The sequence below is a fragment of the Gorilla gorilla genome, chromosome 1 (assembly GCF_029281585.2).
Source record: "Gorilla gorilla gorilla isolate KB3781 chromosome 1, NHGRI_mGorGor1-v2.1_pri, whole genome shotgun sequence".
Lineage (NCBI taxonomy): Eukaryota > Metazoa > Chordata > Mammalia > Primates > Hominidae > Gorilla > Gorilla gorilla.
Genome location: NC_073224.2, coordinates 138,134,654 through 138,151,268, shown reverse-complemented (window position 1 = coordinate 138,151,268; position 16,615 = coordinate 138,134,654). Strand labels below are relative to the sequence as shown.

At 34.7% G+C, this 16,615-nt stretch overlaps 1 long non-coding RNA gene across 2 annotated transcripts in view; it reads left to right on the top strand.

Annotated features, from left to right (window-relative positions):
- The window catches only part of LOC129529458 (uncharacterized), a 146,856-nt gene that overhangs the window by 115,586 nt on the left and 14,655 nt on the right, over positions 1-16,615 (top strand). The window lies entirely within an intron of this gene.

The following is a 16,615-nucleotide window of genomic DNA, read 5'->3' as shown; positions in this document are numbered from 1 at the left end:
TCACCTTAGTTAACAAGCAGATAAGTGCTTTTCAGGCCACCTTCTCTCTCCCTCCAACTGAGATCTGCAGTAGTTCACAGGAATGAAAAAAGCATGGTTTTAAAATGAAAAGGTCATCGCTTAACTTATTTGTGGCTAGGCAAGATAGTGAACATTTTTCACCCCATGTTTTTACATTTGTAAAATGAAGATAATAAAGTTTATCTCACACGATTGCAGGAATATGGAAAAACTTCTTACAAAGAGCACTAAGTCAATGTCAGCCTCCTCTAATTTTCACAGGTGTTTTGGTCCTTGAAGACTGTAAGCCAATACTTTTTACAAAACACAGGTATTCTAAATTTTTGCTGTAAAACTGACCTCCTCAACACTTACACGGAGCCTTGTATTTAAGAACTTTATTTTATAGTCTTTGAATATATCTGGGTATTCCAGATGACTCACATTAATATTCAAGGCCATTGAGGTGTTGTGTTACATTAGGTGAATATCTTCTCTAATAAAGTTGTCTACACAACGTCAGGTAACTTTGATTTGGTCAGCTCAGTAGGAAAAACTCAACTACTGCTTAAATTTATGTGTGGTTCCTGATTTAACTTGTAATTTTGGTCAACGTGGTAGATCTGGTAACTTTAGGCTGACTCCTCATGAACTATAAAGCAGCTCTGATTTGGATATGGCACATTTCAGCAGAGGCATGTCATTTTACCTCACTTCATCCTTCCCTACTTTCTGGGACTGGTCTAGACTCACTAAGTCTAAAAATATAGCACTTTCTGGTATTGAAAAAAACAAAAATATATCTGCTTTGTGCTTTTAAATATTTGGTCATATATTTACAGCTCAGAAACTTAGGCATTTTTCTCCCATACTTTGTTGATCATGGACTTCAAGGCAACTTTTGCACATAATTGAAAATCTTAAGCTAAGGAGAGAAGGTAGAGTGTGAGCTTATTTCACTAAAAAGTAGTGGATTTGTCATTTTTTAAACATGTCTCTGTTTCTATTCTATTCAATATTTACTATTATTAACTCAACATAAATGTTACTGTTCTCTAAGGTCAGAGATAGGAAAATCTGTGTATTAAGTTGACGCCATTACTCTTAATGGCATAAACCACAATTACTTTTGCACTAACCTAATAATATGGAGGGCCATCTGAGGACCACTCACAAACTCTGTTGACTCAATAGACATATGCTCTGATCATAAAACTTTAAAAAACACTATGCTCATCACTGCTTCTATACCTTTGCACATGTTGTTCTCCCTTACTAATATGCCCACATTACACCCTCTTAATTATAGTGTGGGGTATAATGGGACACTTATACTCATTAGTTAATACCTAGTTCAAATGAACTTCAATGTATAGCTTTTTGGAAAAATTTATGCTGTAGCTTCCTGTTCACATACCTATCTCCTTAATAAACTGATCTCTATAGCTCACTTAATTCTTCTATCCCCAGCTCCTAGTGTAAGTTCTGGCAATGCATATTAAAATAAAATAAAATTTTGTTGAAAGAATGAACAAATAGATGAAAGATGAGTTTTTAGGTTAAGTTTAGCCATTAACTTACTGTGTACACTGGAGTAAGTCATTAGCCTGTCTTTGGGACTCAGAAAATGATAACCCCAAATGAAGGCCTTCAAAGCAGCCTCAGAAGCAACAGTTTTTCTGTGACCTTCTCCTGCCCTCCTCTCTCCCCATCCCATTCTCCCCTGACGTAAGCCATAGAAATGAGAATCCTTCTTCACCGAGGTGGGTCATAGAAAGCAGAACCCCTTTTCCCCAAAGTCAGCCACAAAAACCTAAAAATATTACTCTAACTTTCCCTCTGCCCTATCTGTGTAAAAGCTGGCCACAAAGAAATTATCTGACCTAACTTTCTTGATTATAGATCATAAGACCCTCACTCTGGAGAGGGTCCTGCCTCATACCCAGAAGGAAGGAATACCTGCTCTGAAAAGCCAAGAAGAATCTAGACAGACAGGCCTTACTGGGTTTCCTTACTCATCCTATTAGCATTAGAACATGCTCTTTTTGTCCAATCATCTTTCTACATGGCAGACCGTACTTTGCTGAACCTAAGTATAAAAATGGACAATTTCCCCTGTATCTTTGGGTCTTCATTTGGTAGGTTCCCATGTATACACGTTAAATACATTTGTATGCCTTTTCTCTACTTAATCTGCCTTTTTTTGAGTCGATTTGTCAACTAACCTTGAGAGAGCAAATCCATTGGCCCCTTCACCATCGAAGTTTCTTTACCTATAAAAGTACTACTATTGAATAATACCGAGTGATCTGAAATAAATCACTAGCTGCTTGTAAGAAACATGCAATTCATGTTTAATATGCATTTAATATTATCTGTTTTGGTAAGAAATACAGAACCAAATAGTTCATAAGAAACTGAGCCTTCATGAACTAAGACTATGTATAAAATGTATTAATCAGTAAATCATCTGAACTTCTATGGAAAAAAAATAAAAATAAAAGTACTAGATTTTATGGTATATCACATCATTGTACCCAGTCAATAATGCCCCTTCCCTGTCCCTCAAAGTGGACTATACAGCTCAGCTCAGTGCCAGGCAACTCCCAGTTCTTCCTGTAGGTAAAGTATAATTCCCGCCCATGATCAGAATGCCAAGGGAAGTAACAGCGTTTCAGTTTTGAGCAGAAAGTGTTTCAGTTAAGAGCCTGAATTAGAGTTATGGCTGATGTGTAGCCTACATATATTATGAATGAGACTTAAAAATTGTTGTTGTAAACTATTTGAATAATTCACTCCTTAAGTTTTCTTTCCTGGTCTGTTTTTCCACAATATTACTAGCATTTAATAAAAATCTCTCTACTACTAATTATTATCACTTGGGTTTTTTTTTTTTTTTTTTTTGGAGATGGAGTCTCACTCTGTCGCCCAGGCTGGAGTGCAATGGTGCAATCTCGGCTCACTGCAATCTCCACTTCCCGGGTTCACGCCATTCTCCTGCCTCAGCCTCCCGAGTAGCTGGGACTACAGGTGCCTGCCACCATGCTTGGCTAATTTTTTGTATTTTTTAGTACAGACCCTGTTTTACCGTGTTAGCCAGGATGGTCTCGATCTCCTCGACCTCGTGATCCACCTGCCTCGGCCTCCCAAAGTGCTGGGATTACAGGCGTGAGCCACCGCGCCCAGCCTCACTTGGGTATTTTAAATATATTTAGAAAAGATGAGCTTAAGAAGTGTGTGAGGCAACCTTAAATTCATGAAATACATCTTCCGACTAGTTTGTCACTGATCTTTTAGGCTAGCTTGAGCCATCTCCTAACAAGCACTTGAAAACCAACAGAAGTTCATCATAGTTGTTCCAGCACAAGTTCTGGCACCCAACTGTTATGGGAGGCAAAGTCTAAATTGGTCCCCCAATAATCCCTACATGCTAGTAATCAAGGCCTTTCATTGAGTAACTTGCTTATAAGTAATACAATACCTCAGTGTTGAGGGGATATTGCTTCTGTCATTAGATCGCAAAAGATTCTGACTTTTGTGTTGGTAGCAGACTCTCTCCTTTGCTGGCTTTGATGAAGCAAGCTGAAATGTTGAGAGTTACATATGGCAAAGAACTGAGGTTGGTCTCTGTCCAGTAACCAAAAAAAGACTGAGGCTTTCAGTCCAAAAACCTGTGAAAAATGGAATCTTGCCAACAATCACACAATCTTAGAAACAGATCCTTACCATTCTGGATTACAAATGAGATGACAGCCCTGGGTGACACCTTGATAAGAGGCATGTGAGAGAGAGACTCTGAAGAAGAGGACCCAATGAAGCTGTGCAGGGACTCTTTACCATAGAAGCTATGAGATAATAAACGTGTGTCACTCTGATCCTCTAAGTTTATGGTAATGTTTTACACAGGAATAGATAACTAATATAACTGTGATTTATTAATTCAACCATCTGTTCATTCTACAAATGTTGATGAAGTATTTATTATGTACTAGAACACTGTTGGCACTGGGGATATAACAATGAACAAGCAGACATGGCTGTTGTCTTTTTGGAGCTTATTGTTTAGATGGGAAGACATACCGTCAAATTTGCAATTTTAATAAAGTGTGGTACGAGTACAGAATAGGGATCATGAGACACTGGGAGTCTAAATGGCAGAAAAACCTGACTAGTAACGTTGGTGTTGGGAGGGTTTATTTTAAAAAGTGTTATTTTTGAGTTCTGAAGAATAAGACATTTATTACACGAAAAATGAAGAGAATGCTCCAGGGAGAGAGAACTTATGTACGATGACCTAGAGATGAGAGAGAGTTTGAGAAAAGGGTAGAATTTCTCTATTTTGAATCTGAGACAGAGAAGCCTATTTAGATGTGTTGAGATAACATGAAGGCCTGGTAAATCATTTTCAGATTTAAGACTTCATGCTGAAGAAAATAAGCTACAATTACTGGTACAGAAACAGACACATAGGCCAATGGAACAGAATAGAGGATCCAGAAATAAACCAGCACACCTTCAATCATCTTATCTTTGTCAAAACCTTTAGAAAAAAACAAAAAACAAACAAACAAAAAAGCAAGTGATGGGGAAAGGACTCCCTACTCAATAAATGATGCTGAGACAACTGGCTAGTCATATAGTCATATGCAGAAGAATGAATTTGGACCCCTACTTTTCACCACATACAAATAGTAACTCAAGATGGATTCAAGATTTAAATGAAAGACTTCAAACATTAAAAATCCTAGAAGAGAACCTAGAAAATGACCTCAACATCAGCTTTGGCAAACAATTTATGGCTAAGTCCTCAAAAGCAATTACAACAGAAACAAAAATTGAGAAGTGCAACCTAATTAAATGAAAGAACTTCAGCACAGCAAAAGAAATTATCAACAGAGTGAACAGACAATCTACAGAATGGGAGAAAATATTCACAAACTATGCATCCAAAAAGTGTCTAATATCCACAATGTATAAGGAACGTAAACAACTCCAAAAGCCAAAAAAGAAAATACAAAAAAAAAAACCTATTAAAAAGTGAGCAGAGGACATGAAGAGATACTTCTCAAAAGAAGACAAGCAAGTGGCCAATAAACATATGAAAAAAAATGACCCACATTACTAATCACAGAAATGCAAATCAAAACCACAATAAGATAATGTCTGATACCAGTCAGAGTGGCTGTTATTAAAACGTCAAAAAATAACAGATGCTGATGAGGCTGCAGAGAAAAAAAGAATATTTATACACTGTTGGTGGGGATGTAAATTAGTTCAGCCACTGTGGAGAGAGGTATGGAGGTTTCTCAGACAACTTAAAACAGAGTCACCATTCAACCCAGCAATTCTATTATTGTATATATACCCAAAGAAAAATAAATTATTCTTCAAAAAAGACACATGCACTTGTATGTTCATTGCAACACTATTCACAACAGCAAAGACAAGGAATCACCCTAGATGTCCAACAGTGGACTGGATAAAGAAAATGCTGTACATGTATACCACAGAATACTATGCAGCCATAAAAAAAAAAGAAATCATGTCCTTTACAGTAGTGTGAATGCAGCTGGAAGCCATTATCCTAAGTGAATTAATGCAGGAACAGAAAACCAAATACTGCATGTAGTCACTAATAAGTGAGAGCTGAACATTGGGTACTCATGGACTTTAAGATGACAACAATGACACAGGGGTCTACTAGAGGTGGGAGGGAAGGAGGGACAAGCACCGAAGAACTACCTATTGAGTACTATACTATCTGAGTGATGAGATCATTCATACCTCAAACCCCAGCATCACACAATTAACCCATGTAACAAACCTGCACATGAATCTAAAATAGAATCTCAACCCACTGAATCTAAAATAGAAGTTGACTTAGAAAAAACAACTAAAAAAATAAACTACCACTGATAACTTTTAACAGATGAAGAACATGGTCACATTTTTGTCTTTGGGAAGAACATTCTGCTTGCATTGTGGAGAATGGTTTTTCTATTGGTTACATTCAGTTGAAGCAGAGCTATGGTGACTTTAATGTTTGTGATTTACTGTAGGAAATGAGCCTTATAAAATGTAGGAGAATGAGGGATGCAAATGTCTGGAAAAAGAGCATGAAGATCTCAAAGGCCAAGCACATCCAGCCTCTGGAGAAAGCCTGAAGGAGTTGTTTGTGGAGAGGTCTATGACAAGTGGTTGCCTCTGTGTGGCTGCTTCCTCTGCAGTCCACAGATGTGAATCTGATGGTGAGCCAGGGGTTGCTGTTGGCAGACCAGAAGCTGGGAAGATAAGCTGCGCATGCTTCTACTATGCTCTACATTTTCTTTTTTCTGTAGTCTCATCACCTTCCAACTGACTATAAAATTCTTTCCTTTGTTATATTTATTGTGTCTCCTAATTAGAAATATAAACTCCATGAGTGTGGGAATATCTGAACATTATTTTTATTCCTATCCATTAATATTTATTTCTATTACTAAGTAGCTTAGATCTAGCCCGAAACAATGCCTGGTTCATCAGATACATATAAAAAATAGAAAATTTATGTAATTTCAGTTGTAAAGGTATATATATTGGCAGGTGTTTTGTGATAATTCTTCAAATTTATTAATTGGCTCTATTTTGCTTATGTTAAAATAATAAACAGTTTATCTCAAATATAATTACAAACGTTTTAATGTTTCTACACCAGAATTGAGGCGTTTTATTTAATTCTTACTTTACTCCTTACTACAGAGATGGAAATCAACTTAAATGAATTCTAATGATGATGATTGAATAAATTAACATTGGAGGAAATTGTGTTCATAAATGCATAGTCACATGGGGACATAGATCACTTGTCTTTTTCTGTAATATTTATCTTCAGTTCATATCTGGTCAATTTATTTTGATGATTCACTTTCCAAATTATGGAGCTTTCCCTGTGGTTCTGCATTTTTATATTATTGGACTGCTCTAAAAGTGGCAATTTTTCTAATTTCTAATCCTTGTAAAGTCCTTATGCTTGTTCTGCACATTGGGACTTAGATTAGGAAGCAGAAGATTTCTGTTTCCATTAGAGATGATGTCTTGTTAGATAGAATTGATTTCAGTAACTTGTTCTCCTGAGATAAAGTCACTTTCAAGTTTCTTGAATAACATGCCATCAAATTTCTCATGATTAGTACTCAACAATTTCTCAGCTTAAAAGTCTTCTTGTATATTAATGTTGCAAAGCTCTGCCTGGTTTTGATTCATAGATTCAGGTGTGACAGTTCATCCCTTGCCCCCTGGGAAACCCAGTGAAAAGGTCTTTTTGAATATGAGCTTGTTTTCATACATATACAGTGACTTCGTGGGGCTGTTTGTGAAAGTTTGCTGGAAATGAATGCAGGCATCTTGGGGTGAGGGTGGGGTATTGTATAGATTGTGGATTCTACTTCTACTTTGTATTTTTCTTTTTGTTTGCTGTATCTTCTTTACTTCTACCTCTATCCGACTTCATTTAATCCTGGACCACAAATTAGAACACTAGAAGGACATTATACAAAGTGGCTTTAAAATGTGACAGGGTTTGGATTAAATTATAGCTGTGCTAGCCACGCCATTTACAAACTACATGGCCTTAGGCATTTAACTTAGTTTTGTCAACCCCTAATTTTCTCATCTGTAATATAGATAATTTCTTTATCTCAAAGTTGTATGAGAATTTAAATTGTGTGTGTGTGTGTGTGTGTGTGTGTGCGTGTGTGTGTCTGCAGTTTCTGGCACCCTATAGGTGCTCAAAAATGTTATTTACTGGTATTAAAATTGAATTAAAAACATATGTACATTCAACTAGGTTTTTTAGTAAATGTGGAAAACCAATCCACAAAGGATGGAAATTTAAAATGTAGGTTACATGATCTTAAATAATCAAGAATCACTTTTCTAAATTAATTCGCTTTAGTTTTTTCTTTTTCTTCTCTTCCTTTATGCTATTTTTTCCAGCTTTATTGAAGTATAATTGACAAATAAAAGCAGTTTATATTCAAGTTGTACAGTGTGATGATTTGATATACCTACACATTGTGAAATTATTACCTCAATCAAATTAATGAACACATCCATCACCACACCAAGTTACCACTGTGTGTGTGTGCATGTGCATGTGTGTGTGTGCTGAAGACACTATAGCTCTTTCTAGGCACATTTCAAGTAAACATTACAGCATTACTAACTAGAGTCACCATGCTGTTCATTTGTCCCGTGACTGATTCATCGTACGTGTGCTTTTTGACCAGCATCTCCACATTCCTCGCCACTCCCCTCCCAAGCCCCCATCAAACACCATCCTACTTTCTGCTTCCATTAGTCCCACTTTTTTAGATTCCATGTATAAGTGAGATCATACACTATCTGTCTTCCTGTGCCTGGCTTATTTCACTTAGCATGTGTCCTCTAGGTTTACCTATGTTGTCACAAACAGCAGAATTTTCTTTTTTAAGGCCGAATAGGTTTCAATTATGTGTCTATACCACATTTTCTTTATCTATTCATTGACGATGGAAATTTAGGTTGATTCCATAGCTTGGCTATTGTGAACACTGCTGCAATGAAAATGAGAGTGCAGATAACTTTTGGACATAATGATTTCATGTCCTTTGGATATATACCCTGAAGTAGAATTGCTGGTTCAGAAGGCAGTTCTATTTTTAATTTCTGAGGAACCTCCTTACTGTTTTCCGTAATGACTATATCAGTTTACATTCCCATCAACAGTATAAAAAGTTTCCCTTTTCTCTACTCACTGACCTTTATCCTTACCAACATTAAAACCATAATATTTCATTATAGTTTTGATTTGCCTTTCTCTAATTAGTGATATTGGGCATTTTTTCATATACTTTTTGGCCTTTTGTATGTTTTATTTGAAAAATGTCTGTTTAGGTTCTTTGCCCATTTCTTAAATTGTGTTATTCATTTTTCTGCTATTGAGTTGCATGAGTTTCTTATATATTCAGGATATTAATTTCTTATCAGATATATGTTTAACAAATACGTTATTTCATTCTGTGGGTTGCCTTTTCTTTTTCTTTTTTATTTTTTTAATGAAGTCTTGCCCTGTTGCCCAGGCTGGAGTGCAGTGGTGCGATCTCGGCTCACTGCAACCTCCACATTTCAGATTCAAGTGATTCTTCTGTCTCAGCCTTCTAAGTAGCTGGGATTATAGGTGCATGCCGCCATGCCAGGCTAATTTTTTTTTATATTTTAGTTGAGACAGGGTTTCACCATGTTGCCCACGCTGGTCTCAAACTCCTGAGCTCAGGCATCCACCTGCCTTGGCCTCCCAAAGTGCTAGGATTACACGCGTGAGCCACTGCACCTGGCCTTCCTTTTCATTTTGATTGTTTCCATTGCTGTGTAGAAGCTTTTGTTTGATGTAGTTTCATTTGTTTATTTTTGCTTTTTTTGTCTATGTTTTTGGTATAAAAACCATTGCCAAAGCCAATGTTAGGGAGTATTTTCCCTGTTTTCTTCTAGGAATTCTATGGTTTTAGGTCTTAAATGTGAGTCTAATCGATTTTGAGTTATTTTTTGAATATTTTGGACTAGCTCAAGTTTATTCTTTTGCATGTGGATATCCACTTTCCCAACCCCATTTATTGAAGAGATAATTTCTCCATGTGTACTGTGTGCTTTTGTCAAAGGTTAATTAACCATATATATGTGGTTTTATTTCTGGGCTCTCTATTCTGTTCCATTGGTCTATGTGTCTCTTTATATGCCAGTACTATACTGTTTTGATAACCATCAATTTGCAATACACTTTGAAATCAGGAAATATGATACCTCCAGCTTTTTCCTTTTTATTCAAGATTGCTTTGGCTACTCAGGGTGTTTTGTGGTTCCATACCAATTTTGGGATGTGTCCTCTATGTCCATGAAAAATTTCATTGGAATTTTGATAGAGATTACATTGAATCTGTAGATCACTTTTGGCAGCATGGACATTTTAACAATATTAATTCTTCCAATCCATGAACACGGGATATATTTCCATTTATTGGTGTCTTCCTCAATTTCTTTCATCAATGCCTTATAGTTTTTGATGTATAAATATTCCACCTGCTTGGTTAAATTTATTCCTACATATGTATGTATGTATGTATGTATGTATGTATTTGTTTGTTTATTTATTTATTTATTTATTTTGAGATGGAGTCTCACTCTGTCACCCAGGCTGGAGTGCAGTGGGGCAATCTTGGCTTACTTCATCCTCCACCTCCCAGGTTCAAGCGATTCTCCTGCTTCAGCCTCCTGAGTAGCTGGGACTACAGGCATGTGCCACCATGCCCAGCTAATTTTTGTATTTTTAGTAGAGATGGGGTTTCACCATATTGCTCAGGCTGGTCTTGAACTCCTGACCTCATGATCTGCTCACCTCAGCCTCCCAAAGTGCTGGGATTACAGGTGTGAGCCACCATGCCCAGCTGTATTTTATACCCTCTAATAATATTGGAAATGGGTTTGTTTTCTTAATTTATTTTTCAGATTTTTTTATTAGTGTATAGAATTTTTTTGCATGCTGAATTCAGTTTCTGCAACTTTGCTGAATTCACGTATTACTTTTTATTTTTTAATAAAATTTTTAGTGTTTTCTATATATAAGATTATGCCACTTGCAGACAAAAACAATCTAATTTATTTCCTTTTGACTTAGATGCTTTTTAGTTTTATTTTTTTCTTGCCTAATTGCTCTGGCTAGAACTTCCAGTTATATGTTGAATAAAAATGATAAGAGTAGGCATTTTTGTCTTGTTCCTAATCTTAGCGGAAAAGTTTTAAGCTTTTCATTTTTAAGTATGATATTAGATGTGAGCTTGTCATATAGGGCCTTTATTATGTTAAGATATATTATTTCTATTTTAAGTTTGTTGAGAGTTTTTATTGTAAAAGGATGTTGAGTTTTGTCAAATACCTTTTCTGCATCTATTGAGATCATTGTGTACTTTTTATTCTTCATTCTGTTATTGTGGTGATAATATCTATCGATTTACATATGTGGAGCCATCTTTATACATCAGAAGTAAATCCCATTTGATCACAGTGCTTATTCCTTTTACTGTATTAATATTTTAAAGGAAGTATCTCTTGTTGGAGTCTATATACTTAAGTTAGTCCAAACCTCAACTCGTTTTATTTTTAAAAATCTATTGTGGGGTGATCTAAACTATTCTCAATTTTTCTGTTAAAAAATATAGTTTCCCTCTTCTCACCTGGCAATCACTTAGTTACCAAGGATTTAATCATTATCTGAAATGTGCTTAGAATTAATTAGCCAGAAAATGCTGCCACTGACTTCAAATCAGATAAACAACTTTATATGTTGGTTAGCACTGAACTAAGGAAGGACTAGGAGGACAGATGAACTCAAAGGTCTAATGGAGCCTACAATACATATTTGTTGTTAATGCACATTCATTTTTAAAAACATACCTAGTATAATTCTCATATTCTCTAAATACTTGCTTGTTGGTTGCTTTCACAGCCAAATTTTCCAGAAGTGCTTCCTCTATAGTTCAGTTGAATTTTAAGTAAATTCAAAATTTGTAAATTTAAAATGGTATGGTGTAAGACACATTACAAACATACTTATGTGCACAAAATTTGAAGTCATTCAAATCACTATAAATGAAATGTTAATCCAGACTCATATTAATACAAAGTTAGTGAGTAGAGTGAGATGTAAATTCTTATGCTATCGTCATGTGGCAGTACTACTTTTTCTATGTACATAAATATCCACCTTATTTTGTCAGAATCTAGAAAGTTTTATTCTCATAATGATCAACCGCTCTTTCCTCATTGTCTTTGTGTGTTCACCATCTCTCATCACCTTCTCTCCATATCATGTCACTGAAACAGCTCTTTCAATGACTTCTATATCATTAAAGCTAATGAACATTTTGCATTGTTAAATTTCCTCTCCTTGAAACAGCATCTTTCCTGGTCATTGTGTACTTTCTTTCTTTCTGTTTTTTTAACTTTCCTTATTTTAAGTTCAGGGGTACATGTGCAGGTTTGTTACATAGGTAAACGTGTGTCATGGGGGTTTGTTATGCAGATTATTTTATCACCCATGTACGAAGCCTAGGACCCATTAGTTATTTTCCATTTCTCTAGCTATATTAGCCTCCTTTACAAGCCCATTCTTCTATAGCCTCTTCTCTTTTCACATTAAATCTTGCCTTGGGCAATCTCATTCATGTGTAGACTTTAGTTATTATAGGTAGGAAGAATTACAAATATGTTCCTCTATTTCTCAGCTGATATGAAGTTTTGTCATCTTCACTCATGATTTTCTCACTTCTTTTCTATTCAGCCTCAGCATACTTGTCCAAGTTACCATGAAGTCTTAACGTGGATCATGTAGTAGTTTTCAGATTGGCTTTCCTATATTTATTCTTGCCTTTTTTCCAATTCAAAACACAGGAGCCACAGCGATGTTTTTGAAACGTAAATCTCATTTCTTCCCATCTATGCCCCATTAAGTAACTTTTTTGGCTTTTCATGATTGTCAAAATGAACAAAAATACTTATTTTCTCTACAACCTTGTATGGCATGTCATGTAAATACCTCTCCAGGCCACTTCGGTATCACACTTTCACCCATTACTTTTGGAACACCTACACTAGCCTTTTAAAATATATATATTTTTGTAGGTTTTCTTCTTCCATAGGCTATTCTTTCTGTCTGCTATACTTGTCCTGCCTTAACACAATGTAGCCTAGCTAACTTATTTTCTTCAACTCCCAACCCAATGTTCACTTATTCAAGAAGTAGTCTCTGTTATCTTAAACCAGATCAGTTGTCCTTACTGAAAATTCTTATAGAACCATGTACATCTGTTATAATGTTAATGGCCATTGTAAATTAACATGTATGCAATTTTTAAGTCCTCAAAAATGCTTTTGCTCTGTGAGTTGGCAAGGTTAACCTTGTTTGCTGTTCTTGCTGTTGTTCACCATTTAACTTTAGCACCTAGCACATAGTATCTCGAACAAAATAGCAAAAAATACTTTTTGCATGAGTGCCCGAATGCATTAAGCAAACACATTTAGATTCTACTTCTCAATTTCTAGAATAATAAGTATAAACTCCAAATCTCCCTTTATGTTCAAAGCAAATGAAATAATAGAAGTGTTGGAATAAAGTGTTAAAAAGAAAATGATGACTGGGCTAGATGTCAAGTGATAGAAGTTTAGATGTTGAATCTTCAATTTCATACTGTGCCCCTTTAAGCAAGACTCTGCCTCAATGTCATTTCTAAGAAAGAAATAATAATAATAGTAATAACTAGGCTAAACTTTACGATGAATTTGCTATATGCATTAGATAGCTGGCTAAAAGATGTAAAGACATGTCAGTTCATCCTTAGAATTCCTATGAAATACATACTAATATAAAAATTAAAACAATAACATCTAACAATTATATAGTACCATATGCCCAGCACACTTTCAAGCCTTTTACATTCATTATTTCATTTACTCTTATGTAACAATGTTGTCAGGAGGATTAGACAAAATATTCATGAGAAACAACTTATAGTGCACATCACAATATACAGGTGTTAATTATTATATCTATACAATCTAATGAAAAGTATACTTCTGTGTAAAATGGGGATTAGTTATGCTATTTTATGGCCAGTACTATGCTTCTTTACTTTCTGCCAGGACTATTTTTCTTTCATGACTCCTTTTGCAGTAATCCATTGTTAGTCAGTTTTCAACTGTGAGAATTTTGTCATATTTGACATTGCATATTTGGTATTTACAATTCTCTAACACTGCATGGCCAGAGGAAAATACTGTTTTGCATTCTTGTAGTGTGAGATAACCACAGAGAGTTGATAAATTATTTTTATATTCTTGAGGCCTATACAATCATATTTTAAATATGTTTACAGGCTTAAAAATCAGAACTATTACATGTGATAAACAGGTTTTTCAATGTATTTTTGAGATATTTTCTTAAATTAAAATAATTATTTATTTCACAAAACTGTTTGAGATAAATGAGACAAAATACCTAAGGGCATTTCTAACAATTGCAAAAAATAATATAAATACTGGCATCTAATCTTCGAGTATATAGCATATTACATTTAAGTTGAATATACTTTCGTATTATGAACTAAATAAAATTCTGTATAAAATCTTATGGGGAATAAGAATAACAGATAAAAAGTATTCAAATAATGGATAAATTTACTTGCATTTACTTCATCCAAGTAAAATTATTTATTGCATGAAGCCTGCTTTACTACTTTTTTTAACGTTAGAGGTGTAGAGATCTTTCTTCAAAACACAGGTTCTTTATTTACTGTACGTGTGTTGGTCAGTCATAGCCCTTGAGGTGTTAACTTCAGGCATTTCTCAATCTTTTCTTGTTAAAATAGATTTTTCTAGCTCATTTTTCATACTCCCAAGTAGCCAATAGCAGTAATAATAGCATGTAAAGTTATACAAAGTTGACTTCCCAAATAAAGACAATCTGGAAGTGAGAAACCAGATCCTAGTTCAACTTACAATGGGGCTTCTGTTTCATTGTGTGTAATGCAAGAAATTAGGACTAGAATTCCATTCATTCATCATTCAAACACATATTTAAGGTACCAGGCACTGCTCTAGATGCTAGAGACAGACATAATTTATTATGAAGCTTATATTCTACTGGAAAGACAGCAAAAAAACTACTTCATGATTAAATAGCATTTTGTTATTAACATTCTTTTGCAAAAATATTTTTAACCTTCTCTACATAAATATACTTTGTTTATAGTTGTAATTTAACTTAATAAATTTTGTCATATTTACTGGCTTATATAGAGAGTTCCTTTGTGGGAATTCCTCAAAAATTGAAATAGTGTTTTAACTTTTTTTAATAGGTTGCAATACTTTCTACAACTCCTGGAACATAATGCCTGCTTAATGATGGTTTGCTAAGCAGATGAACAATACATAAATAAATTAATTAAAGGAAGAAGAAGGGAATGAGTAAAATTTTTGGAGCCTAGATGGAAGCTAAGGTGTTCAATAATCTCATTTGGGCCAGAATCTCTGTGTGTGGAAGCCAAAGTTACATTCCCTCACTATACTCTCTTAGGAAAGTGGAATGGTACACTTCAAAGAACTTCTCATCCAAATATGTAACTATCATTCACAGAGAGGTTACAGTATTTAATTATTAAATTAAATTTAAATTTATAGTATTATAATTACAGTATAAGTTTACAGTATTATAATTATATATAATAAATACAATTAAGGGACATTTGAAAGCATGTAAATTAGAAGTGGGTTTGAAGAATTTGCTTTGTGAACAATTAAAATCAATATTACAAATAACCATTCTCTTTATTTGGAGCAACAGAAATTGAAATCTGGTGGTATGAATCAACCAGGCAACGGGGCAGTCATGCTAATGTTCCCAGGCCAGAAGAAAGAGCTGTAATAAGGAAACATCAAATGACATGCTGGAGGGCCTGGAAATCGTCTGTAATGAACAGTGAAATATTTCAAAAGAACATTATTAGACATTTCCATTCCCTTACATAGAGAGAAACTATACCTCTCACTCTTCACGTAGTAGTCAATGCTGTCTAAGATAAAACGGATTAATGTCTCAGTAGTGTTAAAAGTTGTAAGAAAAGAAGAAAACTTAGGCAGTAATTGCCACTAATTTTTTAAAAAAAATAACATTACTTATTTCTCATCTATTAAACGCAATTGGATTAGTAATTTTATGACTTTTATTTTGATACAAAAATTTTACTCTATCTTTTATATATGTGGATAAGTGTGTGTGACTTTTCATATGTATATAAAAGTATATTTATAATGCATATATTTACTTCAAAAATATTTAAAAAGATGTACAATAGATGATATGCAGAAATCTTTTTTTATCTGCAGTATAACCTTCTCTGACTCAGTTACCTGAGATCAATCATGGTCCAAAAATATTAGATGAAAAATTCTAGAAATATACAATTCATAAGTTTTAAATTGTGCACTCGTCTGAGTAGCCTAATGAAATCTCACACCATCAGGAAGGCTCGGTCCTTCCTGAGTCGTGAATCATCCCTTTCTCCAGGTATTCTCCTGTAAACTCTACTCGTTCATTAGTCACTTAGTAGCAGGCTTGGTTATAGGATTGACTGTTGAGGTATGGTAGTGCTTGTGCTCAAGTAACCTTTGTTTTACTTAATAATTACCCCAGAGTACAAAAATAGTGATGCTAGCAATTTGTATATGACAAAGAGAAGCTGTAAAATGCTTCCTTTAAGTGAAATGTGAAAGTTCTCAACTTAATAAGAAAAGAAAAGAAATCATATCCTGAGATTGCTAAAATCTGTGGTAAGAATGAATCTTTTATCTCTGAAATTCTGACGAAAGAAAAAGAAATCTGCACATACTATACATAAGGTTCGGTACTATCCGCAGTTTCAGACATCCACTTGGGGTCTTGGAATGTATCCCCTGAGGATAAGGGAGAACCGCTATATTCCTAAATATTCTGAGTTAAAGATTTTCTTAAGCAGAGAAATTTAAAATATATATTATATTAGCCTTTTCAGAC